The following is a 23,523-nucleotide window of genomic DNA, read 5'->3' as shown; positions in this document are numbered from 1 at the left end:
AGAAATCTAAACAATTGGAAAACATATTTGAGGAAATAATCAAGAAAAACTTACCTGGCCTTGCTAGACATCTAGACATCCAAATACAAGAAGTTCAAAGAACACCTGCCAAATTCATTGCAAAAGGGTCATTGCTTCGCCACATAGTCATCAGGTTATCCAAAGTCAGAATGAAATAAAGAATCTTAAGAGCTGTGAGGCAAAAGCATCAGGTAACCTATAAAGGAAAACCTATCAGATTAATAGCAGACTTCTCAGCAGAAACCCTGCAAGCTAAAAGGGTAGGGGTCCTATTTTTAGCCCCCTTAAACAAAACAATTTTCAGCCAAGAATTTTGTATCCATTAAACTAAGCTTCATAAATGAGGAAATGATACATTCTATTTCAGACCAACAAATGCTGAGAGAATTTACCACTACCAAACAAGCACTATAAGAAATGTTAAAAAGAGTTCTCTATCTTGAAACAAATCCTCAAAACACACCAAAATAGAACCTCCTTGAAGCATAAAACTCACAGAAACTGTAAAACAATAATATGATGAAAAGAAGGTATTCAAGCAACAAATGGCACAATGAATTCACTAGAGTCTCACATTTCAATACTGATGTTGAATGTAAATGGCCTAAATGTTCCACTTAAAAGATTAAAAATGGTAAAATGGATAAGAATTCACCAACCAAGTATCTGCTGTCTTCAAGAGACTCACCTGGCACATAAGGACCCGTATAAACTTAAGGTAAAGGGACAGAAAAAGATATTTCCTGTAAATGAACACCAAAATGAGCAGGAGTAACTATTCCTATACCAGACAAAACAGACTTTAAAGCAAAACCAAACACCGCATGTTCTCACTCATAGGTGGGAACTGAACAATGAGATCACTTGGACTCAGGAAGGGGAACATCACACACAGGGGCCTATCATGGGGAGGGGGGAGGGGGGAGGGATTGCATTGGGAGTTATACCTGATGTAAATGATGAGTTGATGGGTGCAGCACACCAACATGGCACAAGTATACATATGTAACAAACCTGCACGTTATGCACATGTACCCTACAACTTAAAGTACAATAATAATAAATAAATTAAAAAAAAAGACAAAGAGGGACAATATATAATGATAAAAGGCCTAATCTAATAGAAAAATATCACAATCCTAAATATATATGCACCTAACACAGGAGCTCCCAAATTTATAAAACAATTACTATTAAACCTAAGAAATGAGATAGACAACAACACAATAATAGTGGGGGACTTCAATATGCCACTGACAGGACTAGACAGGTCATCAAGACAGAAAGTCAACAAAGAAACAATGTACTTAAATGGTACCCTAGAACAAATTGACTTCAGATATTTACAGAACATTCTACCTAAGAACCACAGAATATACATTCTATTCATCAGCAAATGGAACCTTCTCCAAGATAGACCATATGATAGGCCACAAAACAAGAATCAACAATTTTAAGAAAATCGAGGTTATATCAAATACTCTCTCAGACCACGGTGGAATACAATTGGAAATCCACTCCAAAAGGAACCCACAAAACCATGCAAATACATAGAAATTAAACGACCTGCTCCTGAGTGGTCACTGAGTAAGCAATAAAATCAAGATGGAATTAAAAATTATTTGAATTGAATGATAATAGTGATATAAACTATCAAAATCTCTGGGATACAGCAAAAACAGTGTTAAAAGGAAAGTTCATACCATTAAATGCCTACATCAAAAAGTCAGAAAGAGTACAGACAATCTGAGGTCACAGCTCAAGGAGCTGGAGAAACAAAAACAAACCAAACCCAAACCCAGCAGAAGAAAAGAAACAAACAAGATCAGAGCAGAACTAAATGAAATTGAAACAACAACAAAAAATACAAAAGATAAATGAAACAAAAATCTGGTTCTTTGAAAAGGCAAATAAAATTGATGGAGCATTAGTGAGACTAACCAAGAAAAGAAGAGAGAAAATCCAAATAAACTCAATTAGAAACAAAACAGGAGATATTACAACTGACACTACAGAAATACAAAAGTTTACTCAAGGCTACGATAAATGCCTTTTCACACATAAACTAGAAAACCTAGAGGAGATGGATAAATTTCTGGATATGTATAACTCTCCTAGATTAAATCAGAAAGAAGTAGAAACACTGAACAGATTAATAACAAGCAGTGAGCAGTGGCAAATTGGTAATTTAAAATTTGCCAACAAAAAAAATACAGGACCAGCTGGAATCATAGCTGAATTCTATCAGACATTAAAAGAAGAATTAGTACCAATCCTATTGACGCTATTCCAAGAGATAGAGAAAGAAGGAATCCTCCCTAAATCATTCTATGAAGCAGTTCACCCTAATACCAGAACCAGGAAAGAATAGCACAAAAGGAAAACTGCACACCAATGTCCCTGATGAACACAGATGCAAAAATTCTCAACAAAATACTAGCTAACTAAATTCAACAGCATATGAAAAAGATAATACACCTTGATCAAGTGGGTTTCAGACCAGGGATACAGAGTTGGTTGAACATACACAAGTCCATGAATGTAATACACCACACCAAGAAAAGTAAAAACAAAAATCATGTGATCATCTCAATAGATGCAGAAGAAGCATTTGGCAAAATCCAGCATCCTGTTATGATTAAAATAGATTAAGGTTTATGATTAAAACCCTCGGAAAAATTGCCAGATAATTAAGGTAATAAAACCTATCCATGACAAACATACAGCCAACATCATGCTGAATGGGAAAAAGTTGAAAGCATTTCCTCTGATAACTGAAACAAGACAAGGATGCCCACTTTCACCACTTCTATTTCATGTAGTACTGGAAGTCCTAGCCAGAGCAATCAGAAAGAAATAAAAGGCATCCAAATTGGTAAAGAGAAAGTAAAACTGTTGCTGTTCCCTGATGATATGATCATGTACCTAGAAAACCCTAAAGACTTATCCATAAAGCTTCTAAATCTCATGAATGAATTCAGTAAAGTTTCAGAATACAAAATCAATGTACACAAATCAGTAGCACTGCTAAACACCAACAGTGATCAAGCTGAGAATCAAATCAAGAATTCAATCACTTTTAAAATAGCTACAAAAAAAGGAAATAAAATACTTAGGAGTATACATAACCAGAGAGGTGAGAGATTTCTACAAGGAAAACTACAAAACACTGCTAAAAGAAATAACAGATGACACAAACTAATAAAAACACATCTCATGCTCAGGGATGGGTAGAATTAGTACTGTAAAAATGACCATACTACCAAAAAAAAAATCTATAAAATTCAATGCAATTCCCATCAAAATACCATCATCTTTCTTCATAGAACTAGAAAACACCATCTTAAAACTCATATGGAACCAAAAAAGACTCTGCATAGCCAAAGCAAGATGAAGCAAAAAGAATAAAACTGGAGGCATCACATTACCTGACTTTGAACTATGCTATAAGGCCATAGTCACCAAAACAGCATGGTACTGGTATAAAAATAGGCAATAGACCAATGGAACAGAATAGTGAACTCAGAAATAAAGCCACATACTTACAGCTAACTGATCTTTGACAAAGTAAACAAAAACATAGAGTGGAGAAAGGACACCATATTCAACAAATGGTGCTGGGATAATTGTCAAGCCACATGTAGAAGAATGAAACTGGATCTTCATCTCTCACCTTATCCAAAAATCAACTCAAGATAATTCAAAGACTTAAATCTGAGACTTGAAACCATCAAAATTCTAGAAGATAACATTAGAAAAAACCCTTCTAGACATTGGCTTATCCAAAGACTTCATGAGCAAGAACCCAAAAGCAAATGCAACAAAAACAAAGATAAATAGATAGGACTTAATTAAACTTAAAAAAATTCTGCACAGCAAAAGAAATATTCAGCGAGTAAACAGGTAACCCAAAGAGTGGGAGAAAATATTTGTAATCTATGCATCTGACCAGGGACTAATATCCAGAATCTACAAGGAACTCAAACAAATAAGTAAGAAAAAAAAATCCCATCATAAAGTGGGCTAAGGACATTAATAAACAATTCTGATAAAAGAAGATATATAAATGGCCAACAAACAAATGAAAAAATGCTCAACATCACTAATTATCAGAGAAATGCAAATCAAAACCACAATATGATACCATCTTATTCCTGCCAAAATGGCCATAATCAAAATATCAAAAAATAATAGGTGTTGGCAAGACTGTGATGAAAAGGGAACACTTTAACAGTGTTGGTGGGAATGTAACCTAGTACAACCACTATGGAAAAGAGTGTGAAGATTCCTTTAAGAACTAAAAGTAGATAAATCATTTGATCCACAATCCCACTATTGGGTATCTTCCCAGAGGAAAATAAGTCATTATTTGAAAAGATACTCACACATGCATGTTTATAGCAGTACAACTTGCAATTGCAAAAATATGGAACCAGCCAAATGCCCATCAGTCAACAACTGGATAAAGAAAATGTGGTACATAGATACCATAAAATACTATTCACCATTAAAAGAAACAACATAATGACATTTGCAGCAACCTGGATAGGATTGAAAACCATTATTTTAAGTGAAGTAACTCAGGAATGGAAAACCAAACATCGTCACGTTCTCACTCATAAGTGGGAGCTAAGTTATGAGGATACAAAGGCATAAGAATGGTATAGTGGATTTTGAGGACTCAGTGGAAAGGGTGGGAGGGGGTTGAGAGATAAAAGACTACACATTGGGTACAGTGTAGGCTGCTCAAGTGATGAGTGCACCAAAATCTCAGAAATCTCCACTAAAGAACTTATTCATGTAACCAAACATCACATGTTCCCCTGAAACCTATGGAAATAAAAAAAGAAAAGAAAAGAAAAAAAAAAAAGAATTGTTATCCCCACATGTCGAGGGAGGGGCCTGGTGGGAGGTGATTGGATCATGGGGGTAGTTTCCCCCATGCTGTTCTTATGATAGTGAGTGTATTCTTGGGAAATTTGATGGTTTTAAAAGTGACACTCTCTCCTTTGCTCTCTCTCTCTCTCCTGCTGCCATGTAAGACGTGCCATGCTTCCCCTTTGCCTTCTGCCATTATTGGTAAGTTTACTGTAGCCTCCCTAGCTATGTGGAACTGTGAGTCAGTTAAACCTCTTTTCTTTATAAACTAAAAAATAAAAGAAATACAATTCTTCAAATCTACAAAAGCAAACATACACATAGAAGTATGTATGACTTCATATAGTCTCTCTCCATATGTCCACAGTTTATATTCTATAAACTATCTTTAAAATGTAAGCTATTTTACTTACATTGAATAATTTTTTATAAATCTGCTCCTTAAAATTTATCTTCCCTTAAAAGTAAAATACTACACATTTTCATTAATGTATTAGAGACACTTGGGAAAGAAAAGAAGAATGCTGTAGAAATATAGAGTTAAATAAATATGCAATATAGTTCACAAATTAGTGAGGCAGCCCAAGAAATTCACCCATTAATTGCCTACCTGACTAACCATCATCCAAAAAATGTATACTTTACCTTTACCTATATTTCTGAGATAAGCCTTTTCGTTAATATCTATCTTAAGTGGCTATTACCCTGGCCAGTGGACTGTGATAAATCCAGTTCTCTCTCTCTCAGAATTTGAGGAAATTAAGCAGTGAAAAGAGATATTTGGTCTCTCTTCTGGCCCCAGGTTCTGGCTTTCACTAAATTCTCCCCTCCTTTGGCTTTCTTGACCTCCCATTTAATTTTCAAGGTACACTTTTGCATGTCTAGTTTTGGGGGGATGATGCCAGAAAAATGCAGCAGAACCAGAAATGAAACGGGCTTAAATTGGACTTTAGATAACATTTTTCACAAAGTTCTGTCATTGCTACCATGAAAAAAATGTTTTTCTTCAAGGGAAAAGTTATTTTCCTTAATCTCAGCCTGTGGGAACTGTTCTCACACTTACTCTCCAGTCCCTTTCATTTCCTCCCTTCTTCCATCAGTCCTGACCACTCCTTTCTAAAAAGCAGCAAAGTTCTCCTTTATCTTCAGCCTTATCTAGGGACATTGTCAAATTTCTGTTAAATTTATTACTCAGATATTAGCTTATTTCTCTGAATTCTTTCCTTCTGGATCCTTTACAGGGGCTCTCATTCATTACAACTGAAGAAGATTACCTACACAAGACTATCATGTATTAATGCTTAGATTCTTAGCAATCCAGATCGCTAGCAAAATTTCGAATTTTGGTTAAAATTTTCCTAGATTACATTTTTAGTCAAATCTATTTTTCCTGTAACAATCTCTGAAAATAGAAGGGAATAAGAAGTGTATTATCTGCCTTTCCAACGGAAACAGTAGGAGCCATGGAAATTTCTTTTTGTATGTTGTGTTTGGATTTTTTTCCCAGAACTTTAGCAACAATGTTAAACAACCAGGCTTCCAGTAAAGCAATTCATAGAGTCTTAATTATATTTCTAGCAAGCTGCCGTGTTGACCATAACCCAGATTTTTCAGTGCTTAGAGGTGAATGTTAAATCGAAATCCTACAAGCTGGCATGTACTTTCAGGGCAAAATCTTCACACTAGAGTATGTACATCATCAATATAAGCTTAGTGCAAAATGGTCTCTCTTTCAACCCAAGTAGGTATTTCTGGTGGAGTCTACCACGCTTCTAATGCTAAATGTGAAAATAAATGTTTTATTTTCTTTTTCTCTCCCAATTTCTCTGTCAGAATGCTTATGCAGAAGTTACAGACTTGACAAAATGTTTACTAATTGTATTATTATTAAATGTGCATATCATAGTTTATCGACAGTTCAGTAATCTAGGAAATATATTTTTGTGTTCCCATGGGATGCATAACTCTTTATTAAACATGGTATCATCTTATATTGTTTACATGCAGCTTAATTTCTACCAACAATTGTTTTACTCTTTATTCTGCATTAGCAATAAACTGTTCCAAAATATTTTTTATTTGAGGGGCTCCATTATTGAAGAATAGCATACAATATGGTTAATGAGATTTAAATTGTTCTGGGTACTAAACAGAGCTAACTAACGTAAACCATCAATTACAACATTTTTCTCTGTTAACTAGTTTAAAATATTGAACTGAATAGGCATACAGTTATTTCCTTATAATCCTCAAGAAAATCAGAAGAAACATATAAATTATGTTTTTAATATCTAAATTTTCACAAAACTCTTAAGATCTAATTTTTGATTGTCCGTTTGTTAGCTTACATTCTAAGAGGTTCTAAATAGAGCACTATAGGTGGCAAAAATAGCTGAAAATAATGTAGCCTGCTACAGTGAGACAGAAATACAGTTATTAGTAATATCCATGTTCTATTCCATCAGACTGCTATCTATGTAAGACAACTCCTACCTACTTAAGAGAGCTTAAGAAATCTGAAACCATTACCACATTGCAAAACAACAAGGATCTAAACCTTTTTTTCATGGACTTTGCTGGTTCATGGACAATTTATTTAAATTTATTTTCAACCTTCAATATAAAGCAATGATCGCTGCATTAGTCAACAAATGAGAATAGGGCATACCAAGGAAAATACGTTTATTTTACACTTACAATGTGCTTGGTATTCAGTAATCTTCTATTCATTATTTAATATAAAGAATGCTCATAATAACCTTGTGATGTGATAACCAATGGCACATTGATAACGAATGGTCATTATTGAGCATCTTCTTGGCATGTATCAAGCAAATCAGACAAAGCACCTGCCCTCTTCCAGTTTATAAGACAAAGAAATACATGTTTTCCCTCCATTGTTTCTCCTTAGATTTTGGCTTGCTGTGACGATATGTATATATATCTAAACTTGTACTTTTAGGACTTACCAAAAAGATAATTTAATTTTTAACCATTAATTTCATTTAAAACTTTAGTTTGCTCTGAAAAAAATCACGTGCTGAAGAGTGGGATGGAAATGTAGTCAGTGTAGGAGGGTTCAGAGACTTTTTAAAAAATTAGATAACTAGTACTAATTTACATCTGGATTGTCTCATTGGCCTACTTAATTGAACCTAACATAATTTAGTTGTCCTCCTTAATCAGTAATGATGTCAATAAAAAGTGAAACAATTTAATGGTAGAATACCACTTGCCTAAGCAATCATGTAGAAACAACTCTGAAATGAAAGGTTTTATGCTGTGAGGATCTCAACATGGCATACATTTAGTTGAACAAAAGAAAAAGTAGATTAAGGCATGTAAAGGAAAGAGAAAAAATGTAAAATATATGCTGGGGGAAAAAAGCTTGTGGCTGAAGCTTGAAATACAAAATATACATATAAAAAACAAGAATTCAAGTTATGAGCCCTTTGTCTCAATAGACTTTCTTTCCTTGTCCTTCATAGCTGAAGGTTGCTTAGATTTCATAGGATTTTGACACTGCTATTACATAAGATACGAAACTGAGAGCAAATAATAGCTTCATGTTCAGCTGAGAGCCACCACATGTCAGTTGAAATAGCTACCAAAAACAAACAAACAAACAAAAAACTAATATGGGCTGAAGAATGTGGAAAATAGTATTAACTAGTATTAACATTTGCTGGTATCTGTCTTATTTTTTATCCCACACATTTCTAGTTTTACTCTTAGAGGATTTACCACTATTTTATGAAATGTCTTAATGACTTCGTTTTTTTAAGCACATTATTTTAAGTTAATAGTTCTTGAATAAAGAACAGCATGAATGCTTGTAATTTTTGGATTTCACCTGACACAGAGCCTAAAACAAGGACTTGGATGACATATTTGGGAGGCAATTCCAGTAAGCAAGAGTGAGTGAACAGGGTAAATGAGAAAGTGAGAGAAGCAAACTCAATAAAGCCAAGTTTTCCAGATGCTTAGTGCTGTGGGCAAAAGAAGCTATCTGAGTAAATGTGTGGAAATCATGACCTGTGGCCAGGGCATTTATCTACTGACTCCAGACACCCTCAAGGCATTCAGTGTCCCTCATTCCAGGATGAGAGACCTGCTGCTTACAGGAAAGCACTGAGGCACAGACGCTGAGAGTGGGCCACTTTTGAGAGGAAAAGTTGACGTTGTTTGCAGATACTGTTCACCACAGCTGTTGCTGAAATCAGACATGGGCTGAAAGAATGAGTGGGTCACCTAAAACATCCACTAAAATGATGAATCTGAGCCACTCTTTATCACTGATAAACAAAAGTTAGTTTATTGCCAGTTGATCTTCCAAATTTGTAATCTTTGATGTAGTCATTTTGTTGCTCAAATTCCTTGAGGAATGTCTAAACTTCTAAGTTCCTAAGTCTTTCAATTTCATCCTTTCTATATTTTCAGTTTCATCACCTTCCAAAGTTTCACACATCTACCTTTATCCTCAGCCACACTAATGTTTTGCAGTTTCTCAGCTACAAAATGCTATTTTCTATTCTTTTGTGGAGTTGAGATAAGAGATTGCAAAGATCAAATCAGTTTTAAGTAAATTTTTACAAGCCATGGTAAAGGAAATGAATTTTTTTCCTAATACGAAGTATTTCAAACTGGGGAGAAAATTACCTGCTTTACATTTTTAAAAGATGTTTCTGTTTGTTATATAGAATGGTTTGGGCAGAGGAGAGGAGCAAGAATAGAAGCAGGAAAGTCATTAAGAAGTAACTCTAGCAGTTCACATGGAAGATGCTGGTATCTTAGGTTAGGTGATAGCAGTGCAAATATAAAGAAAAGGATGGATGGGTGATTTTGGTGGTGGTAGTGTTGACTTTGATAATGTATTGAATCTGACTTGAGTAGAAAGGAAGAAAGCAAGTGAACACGCTCTAGCTTTGACTGAGAACTGAATGGAATACAGTAAACATTTACATATGTTGGAAAGCCTGTTATGTTTTGGCCATACTAAATATAAGATGCTTTTTAAAGAGCCTAGTGGAGATCAAAAGTGCTTGGTTTTATGAGCTGAGAGCTTAGAGGAGAGATCGAAGTTAATGAGATCAGTTTTGGAATTATTAGCATATTGATAGTATTTTAAACTGTGGAATCAGAAAACATCATGTATGAAAAGAAAGTAGATGAGAAGAGAGGGGCCCAGAGTCAAGTGCAGAGTCCTGCAATATTTAGAGGTTAGGCAGAGGAAGTGAATCCAGCAAAAAAAAAAAAAAAAAAAAATTAAGAATAGAAAGTGAGGTACAACAAAACCAGAAGAATAGGGTGTTCCTGAAGCCAATAAGGTATTTCAAAAAGGAGATAATTGTCACTGATGGCAAATACTCAAATGTTGCTAAGGTACTGAAAAACTGCCCAACACCAATAACCTTCAGGGAAATTCAAATTAAAACCACAATGAAATACTACTTCATGTCTGTCAGAAGGGCTATTATCAAAAAGACAAAAGATAACAAGTGTTGGCAAGGATGTGGACAAAAGAGAACCCTTGTATGCTATTGGTAGAAATATAAATTAATACAACCATTATAGAAGACAGTATGGAGAGTTCTCAAAAAATGAAAATAGAACTACCATATGATTCAGCAATTCCACTTATGGGTGTAAAGTCAAAGGAAATGAAATCAGTATCTCAAAGAGGTCTTCATCGGCGCATTATTCACAGTAGCCATTATTCAAGTGTGATATATATGCCACTTTTCTTTATCAATTTATCTGTTGTTTATAGATACACACACACATACATATGAATGTATATACATGCAAACAATGGGATACTATTCAGGTTTTTTTTCTTTTTTTTTAAAGAAAATCTTGTTATTTGCAACAACACAGATGAACCTAAAGGACATTATGTTAAGTTAAATAAGCTGGGTACAGAAAGAAATGTGCTGGAAGAAGAGCTGGTGGAGCAGAGGAAAGTGAGGAAAAGCTGAGCGCCTCTGTAGTTGTCACTGCCTCTCAGACTTAGATCTTTCTGAGAGTAAAGACCCCGATTCCATTTAACCTCCTAATATGGGATTTCCTCTCTTATCCAACTCTAAACCGGAAGGATACAGATTAAGGAGATTATGGGGAACATAGCTCCTAGTTCAATACAATTGACGCTAGAACAAATTGGTATGTTCTCTTTGGATCTCAGCTGAAATTGAGGAACAAATATTCTCATTTTAGCATAATGTAACTGAGAAAATAAACCTGGATTTATTCCCATGTTTCAAAGCTGCAGGTTCATGAAACATGGAAATATGTATAACATGAAGACAGAGAATGTTTGTTTTACTTCTCTTAGAAATATTTAGATTAGGCCAGGCACAGTGGCTTACGCCTGTAATCTCAGCACTTTGGGAGGCCGAGGCAGGCAGATCAAGAGGTCAGGAGTTAGAGACCAGCCTGGCCAACATGGTGAAACCCCATCTCTACTGAAAACACAAAAATTAGCCAGGAGCAGTGATGGGCACCTCTAATCCCAGGTATTCAGGAGACTGAGGCAGGAGACTTTCTTGAACCCGGGAGGTGGAGGTTACAGTGCACCGAGATTGCGCCACTGCACTCCAGCCTGGGAGACAGAGCAGGACTCCATCTCGAAAGAAAAATTGGTATTTATATTTCAAAAGAAATGAGTCCCGGAACCTTAGAGACATCTCTATGTTGTGAAACCTGGAGACACTGAACTTATTTGGTTCCTAGAGAGAATTATTTATATATAAAAGAGCTAGAGTGTGTGTTCCTTCCATTACATATCCAAGGAGCCTCTTTCAGAAGGGAAATTGGTTTCTTTTCCTTTTGTAAGCACAAAAATTATTTTTTTCTGTTTTCCTCATTCAACAAGTAAAGTCAGACAATCATGTAAGACATTTCTCCATTTGGCTCTCACTGCATCAATATACAGTGTTGCAGGTCCTAGGGGACCTATGCTACAAAGCTAATCTGGCTATAAGTACTTTTCTGGGTTATTTGTTTTTACACTGAGTTTTGAGATGTTTTGATATATTCCGAATACAAGTCGTTTATCAGATGTATGGTTTGAAAGTATTTTCCCCCTATGTATGGTTTGTCTTTTCATTCTCTCAGTACTGGTTTTTGAATTTCTTAGTTTTTAGGAGGTCTAATCTATGAATTTTATCTTTTCCTAAACAAGGTCACAAGGATTTCCTCCTATTTTATTCTAGATATTTGATTGCTTAAAGTTTTACATTTAGGTCTCTGATGCATTTTGAGTTTATTTTGGTATCATGTTCTTATTAATTACAGCGCTGATTAGTAACATAAGTTGATTATGTTGACTAACTGGTCATACGTTTTTAAAGCAATAATTTGCATGCATCATGCCACAAAATCTCTCATGAGGCTATCATCCAAATGTAGTATTTGAAAACTTGTAATGTTTTTTTCAACAGGAGCTAAAAAAAAAGAAGACTAAGATCAAACCATTTATATTCTATCCCCTGTTTTTTAACATTTTATTTTGAGATAACTGTAGACTCACACATAGTTGTAAGAAATCATATGAAGAAGAGCCTATGTGTCATTCACCCAAAGGTAACATCCTGCACAATTACAGTACAATACCACAAGCAGGAGTTTGACATTCATACAATCCACTGAACTTATTCAGATTTCAACAGACATATATATGTGTGTGTGTGTTTAGTTCTATGCATTTTTATAACACATGTAGATTTTTTGACTATGAATACAGTCAAAATACCAGTTTTATCATAAGTATTGCTTGTGCTACCCTTCTATAGCAACAGCCACCTCCCACTCTCCAACTTCCATAAACCTGGCAACCACTAATCTATTCTTCATCCCATTATTTTGTCATTTTAAAATGTTATATAAATGGAATAATATATTACGGAAAATTTGGGATTGGCCTTTTTCGCTCAGCAAATTTCCACTGAATTGCTTTTACATTTTTGTCAAAAATTTGGGTATGTTTGTATGGGTGAAGTTCTGCTTTTTCTATTCTCTTTCATTGATCTGTGTGTCAATTTCTTCACCAATACCACATTGCTTTATTTTTTTTTTAATCAATATAACCATGTAGTAAGCATTAATAGCAGGTAGAGTAATTCCTTCTACTTTATTCTCATTTTTCAAGGTTGTTTTAGCTATTCTAGTTCTGCGCTTTTCTACATAAAGTTTAGGAGGAACTTGCCTATGTCTCAAATGTTAATCTTTGTTGGCAACACCCTCACAGACACACACAGGATCAATACTTTGCATTCTTCAATCCAATCAAATTGACACTTGGTATTAATCATCACCAAAAAAAACATATTTATAATTGTCTCTTTGCCATATTGAATCTTTTATTAATATGTAATATCCTTGTTTGTCTCATAATCTTTTTAAATGTAAAGTCTATGTTGTCTGGTATTAGTATAGCCATTCTTCTGAATTTTTATTACTGTTTACATAGAATATCCATTTTCAACCTTTCAACTTACTTATTTCTTGGGCTCTAAAGTGAGTCTCTTGTAGACAGCATATAGTTGGATCATGTTTTTTTCATCTATTTTGCCAACCTCTGTCTTTTGATGGGAAGGTTTAATTCATGTACATTAAAGCAATTACTGATAAGTAGTAGGGTCTTACTTCTGTCATTCTGATTTTGTTTTCTATATAGTAGTCCCCCCTTACACATAGGGGATGTGTTCCCATACCCAAAGTGGATGCCTGAAATCATGGATAGTACTAAACTCTATATACACTATGGTTTCTCCTACACATAACCACCTAAGGTAAAGTTTAATTTATAAATTAGGCACAGAAGGAGATTAACAAAAATACATTAATAATAAAATGGAGGAATTATAGCTATATACTATAATAAAAATTATGTGAATGTGGTGTTTCTTCCTCAAAATATTTATTGTACTGTCCTCATCCTTCTTCTTGTGATGAAGTGAGATGACAAAATCCCCATGTGATGAGATTTATGAGGTGAATTATGTAGGCATTATGACATAATTGGAAAAGTCCAAACAAACAATTTGTAAGTTTTAAATTGCATGTCATTCTGAGTAGCAGGATGAAATCTTTACCTGGATTGTGATTAGCCACCTAATAACCGTCTTGGTTAGCAGCTTAATTGTCATAGTATTGCAGTACTTATGTTCAAGTAACCCTCATTTTACTTAATTCTGGTTCAAAAGCACGAGAGTACAAAAACTGGAATCATACATCAAAGTTATCACAACACTAGCTTTTATAATTGCACATGTATTCACTTTTATTGAGATCTTTATGTCTTCTTATTTAGTGTTCTTTAATTTCAACCTGCAGGGCTCCCTTTAGCATTTCTTGCAGGGCAGTTCTAGTGATAAGCTTTTGAAATATAGTTTTGCCAGCTATAGAATATTTTTAATTTTGTTGGTACATTGTAGTTATATATGTTTATGGGGTACATGAGATATTTTGATACAGGCATACAATATGTAATAATCACATCATGAGAAGATGGGGTATCCATTCCCTAAAGCATTTATTCTTAGTGTTACAAACAATCCAATTATTCTTTTTTAGCTATTTCAAAATATACAATTAAATCAGTTATACAGTTCTTGGTTGACAGGTTGTTTCTCTGTTTGTTCTTTGAGAAGTTTGAATATATCAGTCCACTGCCTTCTGGATCTAAAGTGAGTCTCTTGTAGACAGCATACAGTTGAATCATTTTAAAAACTCTCTTTTGCTGATCTCTGCCTTTTGATTGGAGAGTTTAATTAATTTACATTAAAAGTAATTACTGATAAGTAGGAACCTACTGCTGCCATTTTACTATTTTTTTCTATACATTAGTCACCCTTATCCATAGGGGAAATGCTCCAAGGTTTCTGATGAGAAATTTGCTGATAATAGTATTGAGATCCTTTTTATGTGGTAAGTCACTTCTCTAAAGCTGCTTTCAACATTACCTGTTTTGGGATTTTGATACTTTGATCATAATGTATCTCACTTTGAGTATCTTTGAGTTTATTCTACTCAGAATCTATTGAGCTTCTCAGATGGTTATTTCCATATCTTTCATTATATTTGAAAAGTTTTCAGCCATTATTTCTTCAGATAGTCTCTCTTCCTCTTTCTCCTTCTCTTTCCCTCTGAGATTTTCATAAAGTACATGTTGATCTGCTTGATGGTGTTTTATTTCAATCTTTTATCTTTCTGTTTCTCAGACAATAATTTCCATGGTCCTATCTTCAGGTTAGCTGATTTTTCTGCTTGATCAAATTTGCTCCTGAATCCGTCTAGTGACTATTTCATTTCAGCTGTTTTCTTTGTCAGCTCCAAAATTTCTTTTTTTCTTTCTTTTTAGGTTTTATATCTCTTCATTTATGTTTCTATTTTTTTCATACATTGATTTTTTGGCATTCTTCATATCTTGCCTTGGTTCTTTCAGCATCTTTGAGACAGTTGTTTAAAGTCTGTGTCTCATAGATCAATTATCAGTTCTTTGTCAGGGGCAGTTTGTGTGGCTTTTCCTTTGAATGAGCCATATTTTGCTGGTTTTTAAATATGGTTTATGATTTCTGGTGAAAACTAGACATGTTAATCTAATGATATAGCAACTCTGGAAACTGGATCCTTCCTCTTCACCAGGATTTGCTGCTTTTTTTGTTGTTGTTTCTTGGTTGTTGTAGGCTATCTATCTCTGTGCCAAGAATAAGCCAGAAAGGCAAACTTAATGTCTTCTCTCTGGTCTTTTCTGAGCCGGTGCCTTCCCTGGGCATGAGTGGTGACTTTCTAATTTTCTTGTGTATGTGGTTTCTTTTCAATGAGCTAGTCTTCAATGTCTGGCTCACAAAGTGGAAAAAAAGAAAAATTAAGGTGAAGGGGAAGTCATTGGCCCTTTATTATCCCTGGAAGTCACTTCAGCGAGAAGGGGAAGGGCTTGCAACAATGGGAGGAGGTAAAACAACAATGGCCTTAGCCTCTTTGTGCATCTGCAATCAGAAGTAACAATCAGGGCATAGATCCCCAGTATATGAAAGGAAGGGTCCTTTTTGGGCACCCAGGCTTCTTCAAGCTGTGCTCAAGCTATTCCAGGGACATGTTCAGATCTAATTGCCATGTGGCTGAGAGGTGGGGGATGGATGGTTTTGTGCCAAGAGCTGAAATTTACTGAAATTAACTGCAAGTTATCATCCAAGTCTTCAATTGCAAGCCTTCAATACACTGTAGAGCTCCAAAACAGTTACATCAGGCAGATTGTGCCAGTAAAATTATTATTTAGTTAGGGAGAAAGATTTCACATGCTTTATACTCCACCATCTTTCAAGAATCCACACTGTACTATCTTCTCTTTGGAGGGTCACACATGCTCCTCATAAAAACAAAATCTCACTTAATATTCGAAAATCAAGAAAGTGTCAACTCTCGCCTCTACCTCTGATCTTAGTAATTAATTACACTCTCCTCCATGAATCCATAGTCTCTGCTAGGTGATATTTACCATACAGCATTTACATTTATGATATTCATGCTTGTTTTTAAACATGTCTGCATGAGAAACACCTGGAGAGTCTGGTTAACAAAAAAGGAAAACATAGATTCTTGGAGAAGTAACTCTAGAGCTATTGAATAATAATTTCTGAAGATGATGTCCAGAATTATGTTTTTTCTCAATGTTCAACATTATCTGCTTTTGATAATTTGCTAACAGTGATAAAGCCTCAATCACATGTATCACTTTTAAAACTAGAAATGCAGTCAACTGTTTCTCTCCCTCTCAAAGAGCATGAAATATTGGCAAGAGGGTGAAGGCTGAAACATTGTCAAAATAAATTTGTTCCTAAGAAAATGGGAGTGGATATTATAAAAACAACCACAAAGTTCATTACAAGTATACAATAGGTTTTTCAATTATTAAACCTGTTGCTATGCATCCATTAGTACTACATGCTGCAATAAACAATCTTGTACACATCTTTACATCCACGTACTTTTGTCTCCTATAAAGTGTGTGAAAGCTGTGAGAATCAAAATGGAGCCACTTATTTTGAAAACCCTGACAAATGGAGCTGGGGAAGGCCATGAAGGGAGGGTTCCCACGCATGTGTGTCTGATAAAATAACTATCAGAAACACTCTGCATAAAAACACAATCTTGCACAAAGGCCACCACAGCCACACACACACACACACACAATACTTCCATGATGATATCTGCCCAGCAGCTGCCTAACTTTGGACCGATGCCACCCTTATTATTGATACTTGTAGCCAAGGGTAATTTTCTCAAAAAAATTTATGTAACCCTCCTCATTTTTCCTTTAAAAACCTTGTGTTCCTCTACCTCCCTGAATTTGCTTATACTTATTCCTATTGGAATGCTTATTCACAAATAAATATTGTCAAACCTAGAAGTGAAGTGAGGGGTCAAAGGCTAAAGTTCTAATTTCAATAAATATTGTGGGTTACTCTATAAAAACTATAATAATTCTTACTTCAATGAGCTATATATGAGAAGGGCACTTTACCTACATTGCTGATAGCAATGAGAAAATTTAGTGTAGTGGTGAAAGGAGCAATCTGTAGAGTCAATCTGCTAGGGATCAATTACAGCTCTGCAACTTTTCACCCGTGAGACCTTGAGTAAATTACTAAATCGCTATATTCCTTGGTTTAATTGGGTGTAAAATAGGACTAATAATACCAGTATTGAAATATTAGACTAATATTAGTCTTAGTCATATACATGTTATAAAAAATGTATGACTTAATATACGTAGAACATGAGAACAGTCCCTAGCATAAATCAGTACTTGATTATAAATGTTAGCTATTATTAACAGTTTGTAGGATCAATTTTTTTTATATTTACCAATCTGATATGGAAAAAGTATTCTATAACTTTTAAAACAATTCACATTTCCTTATTACTAGGTTGATTTTCATATGTTTATTTGCCATTTACATTTACTTTACTATGAATTTCCTATTCACATTTCCAATAATTCTGTTACTAATTATCATTTATTTATTAACTTGCAGAAATATTCGTACATTATATATTTTTCTAGTCTATGGAAAAGTTTTTGACTTTATTATATCTTTTGTCAATGTTGTTTATTGTCTTATCTTATTGCAAATGTTTTAAAACTTTCATGTTGACTAATAGTAATAACAACACCCGCAGTGATCATAGGCATCCCTGTCTGATTCCTATTTTAATAAAAACAACTTTAAAATTCACTTTTTAGAATCTTTCCGGTTGGACTTTGATGAAGACTCTGTATTATACTTAAAAGTTTTTTTAATTTCTATTTTATTTAGCACTTTAATCAGGAAAGACTGCTGAATTATTTGAAATGCCTTTTTAGAATGTGATGGTACAATTATAGTTTTTTTTTTTTTTTTTTTTTTTTGAGACGGAGTCTTGCTCTGTCACCCAGGCTGGAGTGCAGTGGCCAGATCTCAGCTCACTGCAAGCTCCGCCTCCCGGGTTTACGCCATTCTCCTGCCTCAGCCTCCTGAGTAGCTGGGACTACAGGCGCCCGCCACCTCGCCCGGCTATTTTTTTGTATTTTTTAGTAGAGACGGGGTTTCACCGTGTTAGCCGGGATCGTCTCTCGATCTCCTGACCTCGTGATCCGCCCATCTCGGCCTCCCAAAGTGCTGGGATTACAGGCTTGAGCCTCCGCGCCCGGCCAATTATAGTTTTTTAAATGCTATGTTGTGTTTACATAATGATATAGTATGATAATTATTGACTACCTTTGCATTCATAAGATATTCTTTCATAGGTCACACTCCAGTGTTCTTTTGACACACAGCTAATTTCCAGATTGCTATACTTTGTCTTTTAAAAATCTGTAGTCATAAATGATATTTCTCTAGTTAAAAGTGAGATTTAGTCGGTCTTTATAAGGCTTAGCATTACTGTTATGCTATTCTTATCTTTTCCTCATCAGAATAGCTTAAGTAGTGTTGGTATTATCGCTTCTTCAAAAGATCAAAAGAATATTAGAATACTTACACACCAGTCACTGATCTACATGCTTCACTCTTATGAAGACATTTAATCTTTTTGATGTTTCTTACATGTCAAAAGCTATAATTAACATCCTAATTTCACAAATGAAGAAACCTGAAAAAAAAGAAATCAAACCATATGTGTCTAGAGCCATACAGGAAAAAAAAGAAAAAAAGATAAGATTAAAAAAAAAAAAAACTAAGACAAGAACCTCAGGCAGTCATATTCTAGAACTTAAGCATTATTAAGTTCTGTTCTGTAGCATAGAACCACTATTCTATGCTGTCTCAGCTGAATCCATCTGTTAATCTCCTTCCAATTTTTTTCCATGGAAATTGATCTATCTAATTTTTCTACTTCGTTCATTTATTCTTTCATTAATTCAAAAATTGGTTCATTCAACAGTATTTACTGAATGCCTGTGACATGCCACTGTCTGTTCTAGGCACAGGGATAGATATAGCAGTAAACTAAACAGAGGGCCCTGCTCTCATAGAAGTGGTGCTTGGGCATGTCTCCTCCAAAATTCAGGTGTTGAAACTTAATGGGCAACATAATATTATTAAGTATTATTGTAGGGCCTTTAAGAAGTGATTAGAGCATGAGGGCTCTTTTTCTCATGAATGGGATAGGTCTTTTATCAAAATGGCTTTACTCAGTGTTTGGCCCTCTTGCCCATATGCGTTCTGCCATCTTAGGACACAGCACTTCTCCTTTCAGCAGATGCAGCAACAAGGTGCCATCTTGGAAGCAGAGAACAGCCCTCACCAGACAATTAAACCTGCCCACATCTTGATCTTGGAGTTCTCAGCCTTCAGAAGTGCAATGAAATAAATTTATGTTCTTTAAAAACTACCCAGTCTGTGATATTTTGTTATAGTCATAAAAATTGACTAAGACAGAAATCAGTACCAAAGAAGTGGATGTTGCTATAACAGATACCAAATATAGGGAAGTAGATTTGGAATTGGATAATGGGTACAGGCTGCAACACTTTTGAAGTAAATGTTGAAAAAAGCCTGCATTGCCATGAATGGAGTCTTAAGGTTGATTCTGATGAGGGCTCAGAAGAAGAAAAGAGCTATAGGGAAAGGTTCATTCTTCCCAAAGATTACTTAAAGTGGTTTTGAACAGAATGCTGATAGAAACATGGTTAGCGAAGACTATTCTAATGAAGTCTCAGATGGAAGTAAGAAACAAGGTATTGGAAACTGTACAAAAGGCTGTCCTCATTATAAAGTGAAAAATAATTTGTCTGAATAGTGTCTATGTCCTAGGACTTTGTAGGAGGCAGAACTTAAAAGCAATGAATTAGGATATTTTGTCAAAGAAATTTCTATGAGCAAAGTATTCAGGGTGCTACGTGGATTCTCCCGCTTATGGTAAAATGTGAGAAGAGAGAAAAAAACTGAAGAAGGAATTTATAGTTAAAAGCAAAATATAAATATTTGAAAAAATGCTCAGTCTGGCCATGTACAGAATTTTAAAAACTAGGAGAGAAAACCAATGGTACACCCAAGAGATCATTTGATAAGATTATTATGACTAGAAGGAAGCAGGTGTTATTCATTAAGACAGTGGGCGCATCACACTGAAGACATCTTAGAGGCTGCAGTGTCCTTCAAACACACAGAGTGCTAGGCCTTGAGAACAGAACAGCTGCAAGAGAGGGGCCCAGGGTGGCTGTGGGGCCTCAGGGCTTTCCACCCAAGGTTGCTGTAAGTCCTTCTTTCCACATTCTGGTACAGCGCTCACTGGCTACTTCAGCTGTGGCTAAAGTGGGCCAGGTAGAACTCAGGCCACTGCTCTGTAAGGCATGATCTGTAAACCACGATGCTATAAACAGAAGAATCCATCCACATGATGCTAATTCAATAGGCTTACAGAGTGCTTGACCTGTGGTGGCATGACTTCACCTCCACCAAGATTTCAAAGGATGACCCTCAGAGAGGCTCGAGGCCCAGGCAGAGGACTGTTGCTCATGTGCTGAATAAGGCCCTGACCTGGCAAAGCCCAGCAGAGCTGTGCGGTTGGGGCCACTGCAGAGAGCTCCCACTAGAGCAATGTTTAGTGAAGCCATGGGGGCAGAGCCACCTCAGAGAGCCTAGATCTGTACAGCCATCAGTGTGGAATGCCAGTCTTGGAGAGTTGTAGGCACCCAATTTCAACCCGTGAGGGCTGCTGCTTGGGGTACACTCAGTAAAACCATGGGGCTGTAGTCTCCTGGAGCCTTGGGGACCTAACCCTTGGCCCAGTGTGCCTGGAATGTGAGACATGGAATCAAAGATTATTCTCAAGGCTTAAGATGGAGTGTTGTTTGTCCCGTTGGATTTTAGACTTATTTAAAGCCAGTTACCTCATTCTTCTTTCCTGTTTCTCCCTTTCGGAACAGAAACAGCTATCTTGTGCCCATTCCACCGCTGTATTTTGGAAGCACATAACTTTTCTAATTTCACAGATTCACAGTTAAAGGGCAGTTTGCCTCCAGATGATATATACCTTTGAGTCTCACTCATATCTGATTGAGAAATATTTAAATGAGACTTTGGACTTTAGACTTCTAAGTTGATACTGAAAATAGTTAAGACTTTGGGGGCTACGAGAATGGATTGACTGTATTTTTCATCTAAGAGGGACATAAATTTTGGATGACCGGGGGAACACGTTATTGTTTGGATGTATTTCTTCAGAAACTCAGGTGTTAAAACTTAATGGCCAACGAGATGGTATTAAGAGGTGGGGCTCTTAAAAGGTGATTAGACCATGAGGGATCCTTCTTCATTACTGAAATTAAAACCCTTATGAAAGAGACTTCAGTAGGTGTTTGGCCCTCTTGCCCTTATGCCTTCCACCTTGTAAAGACACAGCACTCCTCCTCTCCAGAGGATGCAACAACAAGGCGCCATCTTGGAAGCAGAGAGCAGCCCTCACCAGACAATCAAACCTGCCAGTTCCTTGATCTTGGACTTCCAAAGCTCTGGAACTATCGGAAAATAAATTTCTGTTCTTTACAAATTACTCAGTCTATGGTATTTTGTTGTAGTAGCACAAATTAACTAAGACAGGTTGGAGAGATATAATAAATAAAAACATAATATATGAGACAAAATATCAAGTACGATAAGGGGGCTTGCATGAATAGTAGTTCATTAATTCACTAGGGGATAGTCAGGAAAGTGGATACGCTGACACTTAAGCAAAGTCTTAAGGACATCACAAAGATGAGACTTCTGAAGATCTGGGTAGGGAGAACCACAGGACCAGATTTGCCTGGGATAATTCTATACCCAGCTTCTAGTCTTGATGTAATTATTACAGCACTCCCTTTTGCTCTCCAATTCCAACTGTGTAGTCCAAATGTGTAGTTGGGGTAAGGCTCCTCCTTCTAGAAGAAAATGGGACTAGGAATGGTGGTGCACTACGTTTAATGAATAGCAAATAGACCACTTTGGCTGAAAGAGGGTGTGTTAGAAAAAAATGTGTATCTCCTTGGGTCAATTTGTATAATTTACAATAGGATAAATTGTTTTATTCTCAGAATTCAATAATTATATTAACATATGATCAGGAGTTTCTTTTAAAACATTAATATTGGAATTTCATTTTCCTTTCAATCTGTTGGAGAAGAAAGTCTTTTTGAGGCCAAGAACTTATTTCCCTCATTTATTTAATGATTGCCTGTAATTTCTCGATACTTTTTTCTTCTTTAAGAATTAAGATTATTTACATGTTTGCATTCATTATTTCCACCACATTCCTTTTGGTCTCTGATTTTTTTCAGAGACCTGATTCTTTAACTTGATGTTTCAGGTTTCTGATTCAGTTCTCAATGTTAATGTCGTCTCTTTCCAGTTGCCTATGGAATGATTTGATTCAAAAATAATTTTAATGAAGTTTTTTTAACCCTCTAAATTATCTTTTAAAATATTCTTGATATTATTTTTGTGAAAATTGCCTTTGTAGTAAGTTTTTTTTTTTTTCTCTGAGCCACCAGTGCTGGTTGTTTTATTTCAGATTTCTCTCTCTGGCCACTGCACACCTTGGATGCATTGATATTGCGTTCTGTCCTTCACCTCCTCTTTTCTCTTTTCATACTTGGCAGTCAGGTTAGGCTGCAAGCATCCCTCAGCAGCATCTTGCCTGTGTAGAAGAAGTAGGAAACAAGTCTCCACCATGTGGGCACTCAAAGCTCTTCTTTCCCTAGATGTCGTAGGTGATGAGTGTTAGCATTTTTTAGCCCCGTGCAAAGGGATCAATGTATCCCCCTATGCAGGCTCTCCAGTCATTTCGGTAGAACACTAAAATGTTCCCTATAATTTACCAACTGTCTGTCTCATCAATTTCATGTATCCCTGTCACCCACTTCTTTTCCTAGTACTGTCACTCATGATGGATGGAATTACGTTTACCATCTTTGGGGGGCTGCTTCTACAAGGCTCCCACTGATATCTCTTCTTCCTGCTATCTATGTCCTTGCATTATCCTCCCTCCCACTTCCTTAAAAGTGGGCTGGATCTAGTAACTTGCTTTTAATGGAGAAAATATGGCAAAAGTGACAGAAGTCAGGTCTGAGATTAGGTAACAAAAGATTGACATCCATCT

At 35.7% G+C, this 23,523-nt stretch overlaps 1 protein-coding gene across 3 annotated transcripts in view; it reads right to left on the bottom strand.

Annotated features, from left to right (window-relative positions):
- LOC105477318 (neuropeptide FF receptor 2) overlaps window positions 1–23,523 on the bottom strand; it is a 98,625-nt gene that overhangs the window by 47,240 nt on the left and 27,862 nt on the right. For 2 of the 3 annotated variants that reach the window (XM_011733779.2, XM_011733781.2), the window contains exon 1: window positions 18,925–19,111. The exons of the other annotated variant lie outside the window; for it this stretch is intronic. The gene's annotated coding sequence lies outside the window, so the exon portion shown is untranslated. Of the gene's footprint in view, window positions 1–18,924; window positions 19,112–23,523 lie in introns of those variants that run through there. 3 annotated transcript variants of the gene reach the window in all.

This window comes from Macaca nemestrina, chromosome 3 (assembly GCF_043159975.1).
Source record: "Macaca nemestrina isolate mMacNem1 chromosome 3, mMacNem.hap1, whole genome shotgun sequence".
Taxonomy (NCBI): Eukaryota; Metazoa; Chordata; class Mammalia; order Primates; family Cercopithecidae; genus Macaca; species Macaca nemestrina.
This window is presented reverse-complemented; position numbering and strand designations above follow the sequence as displayed.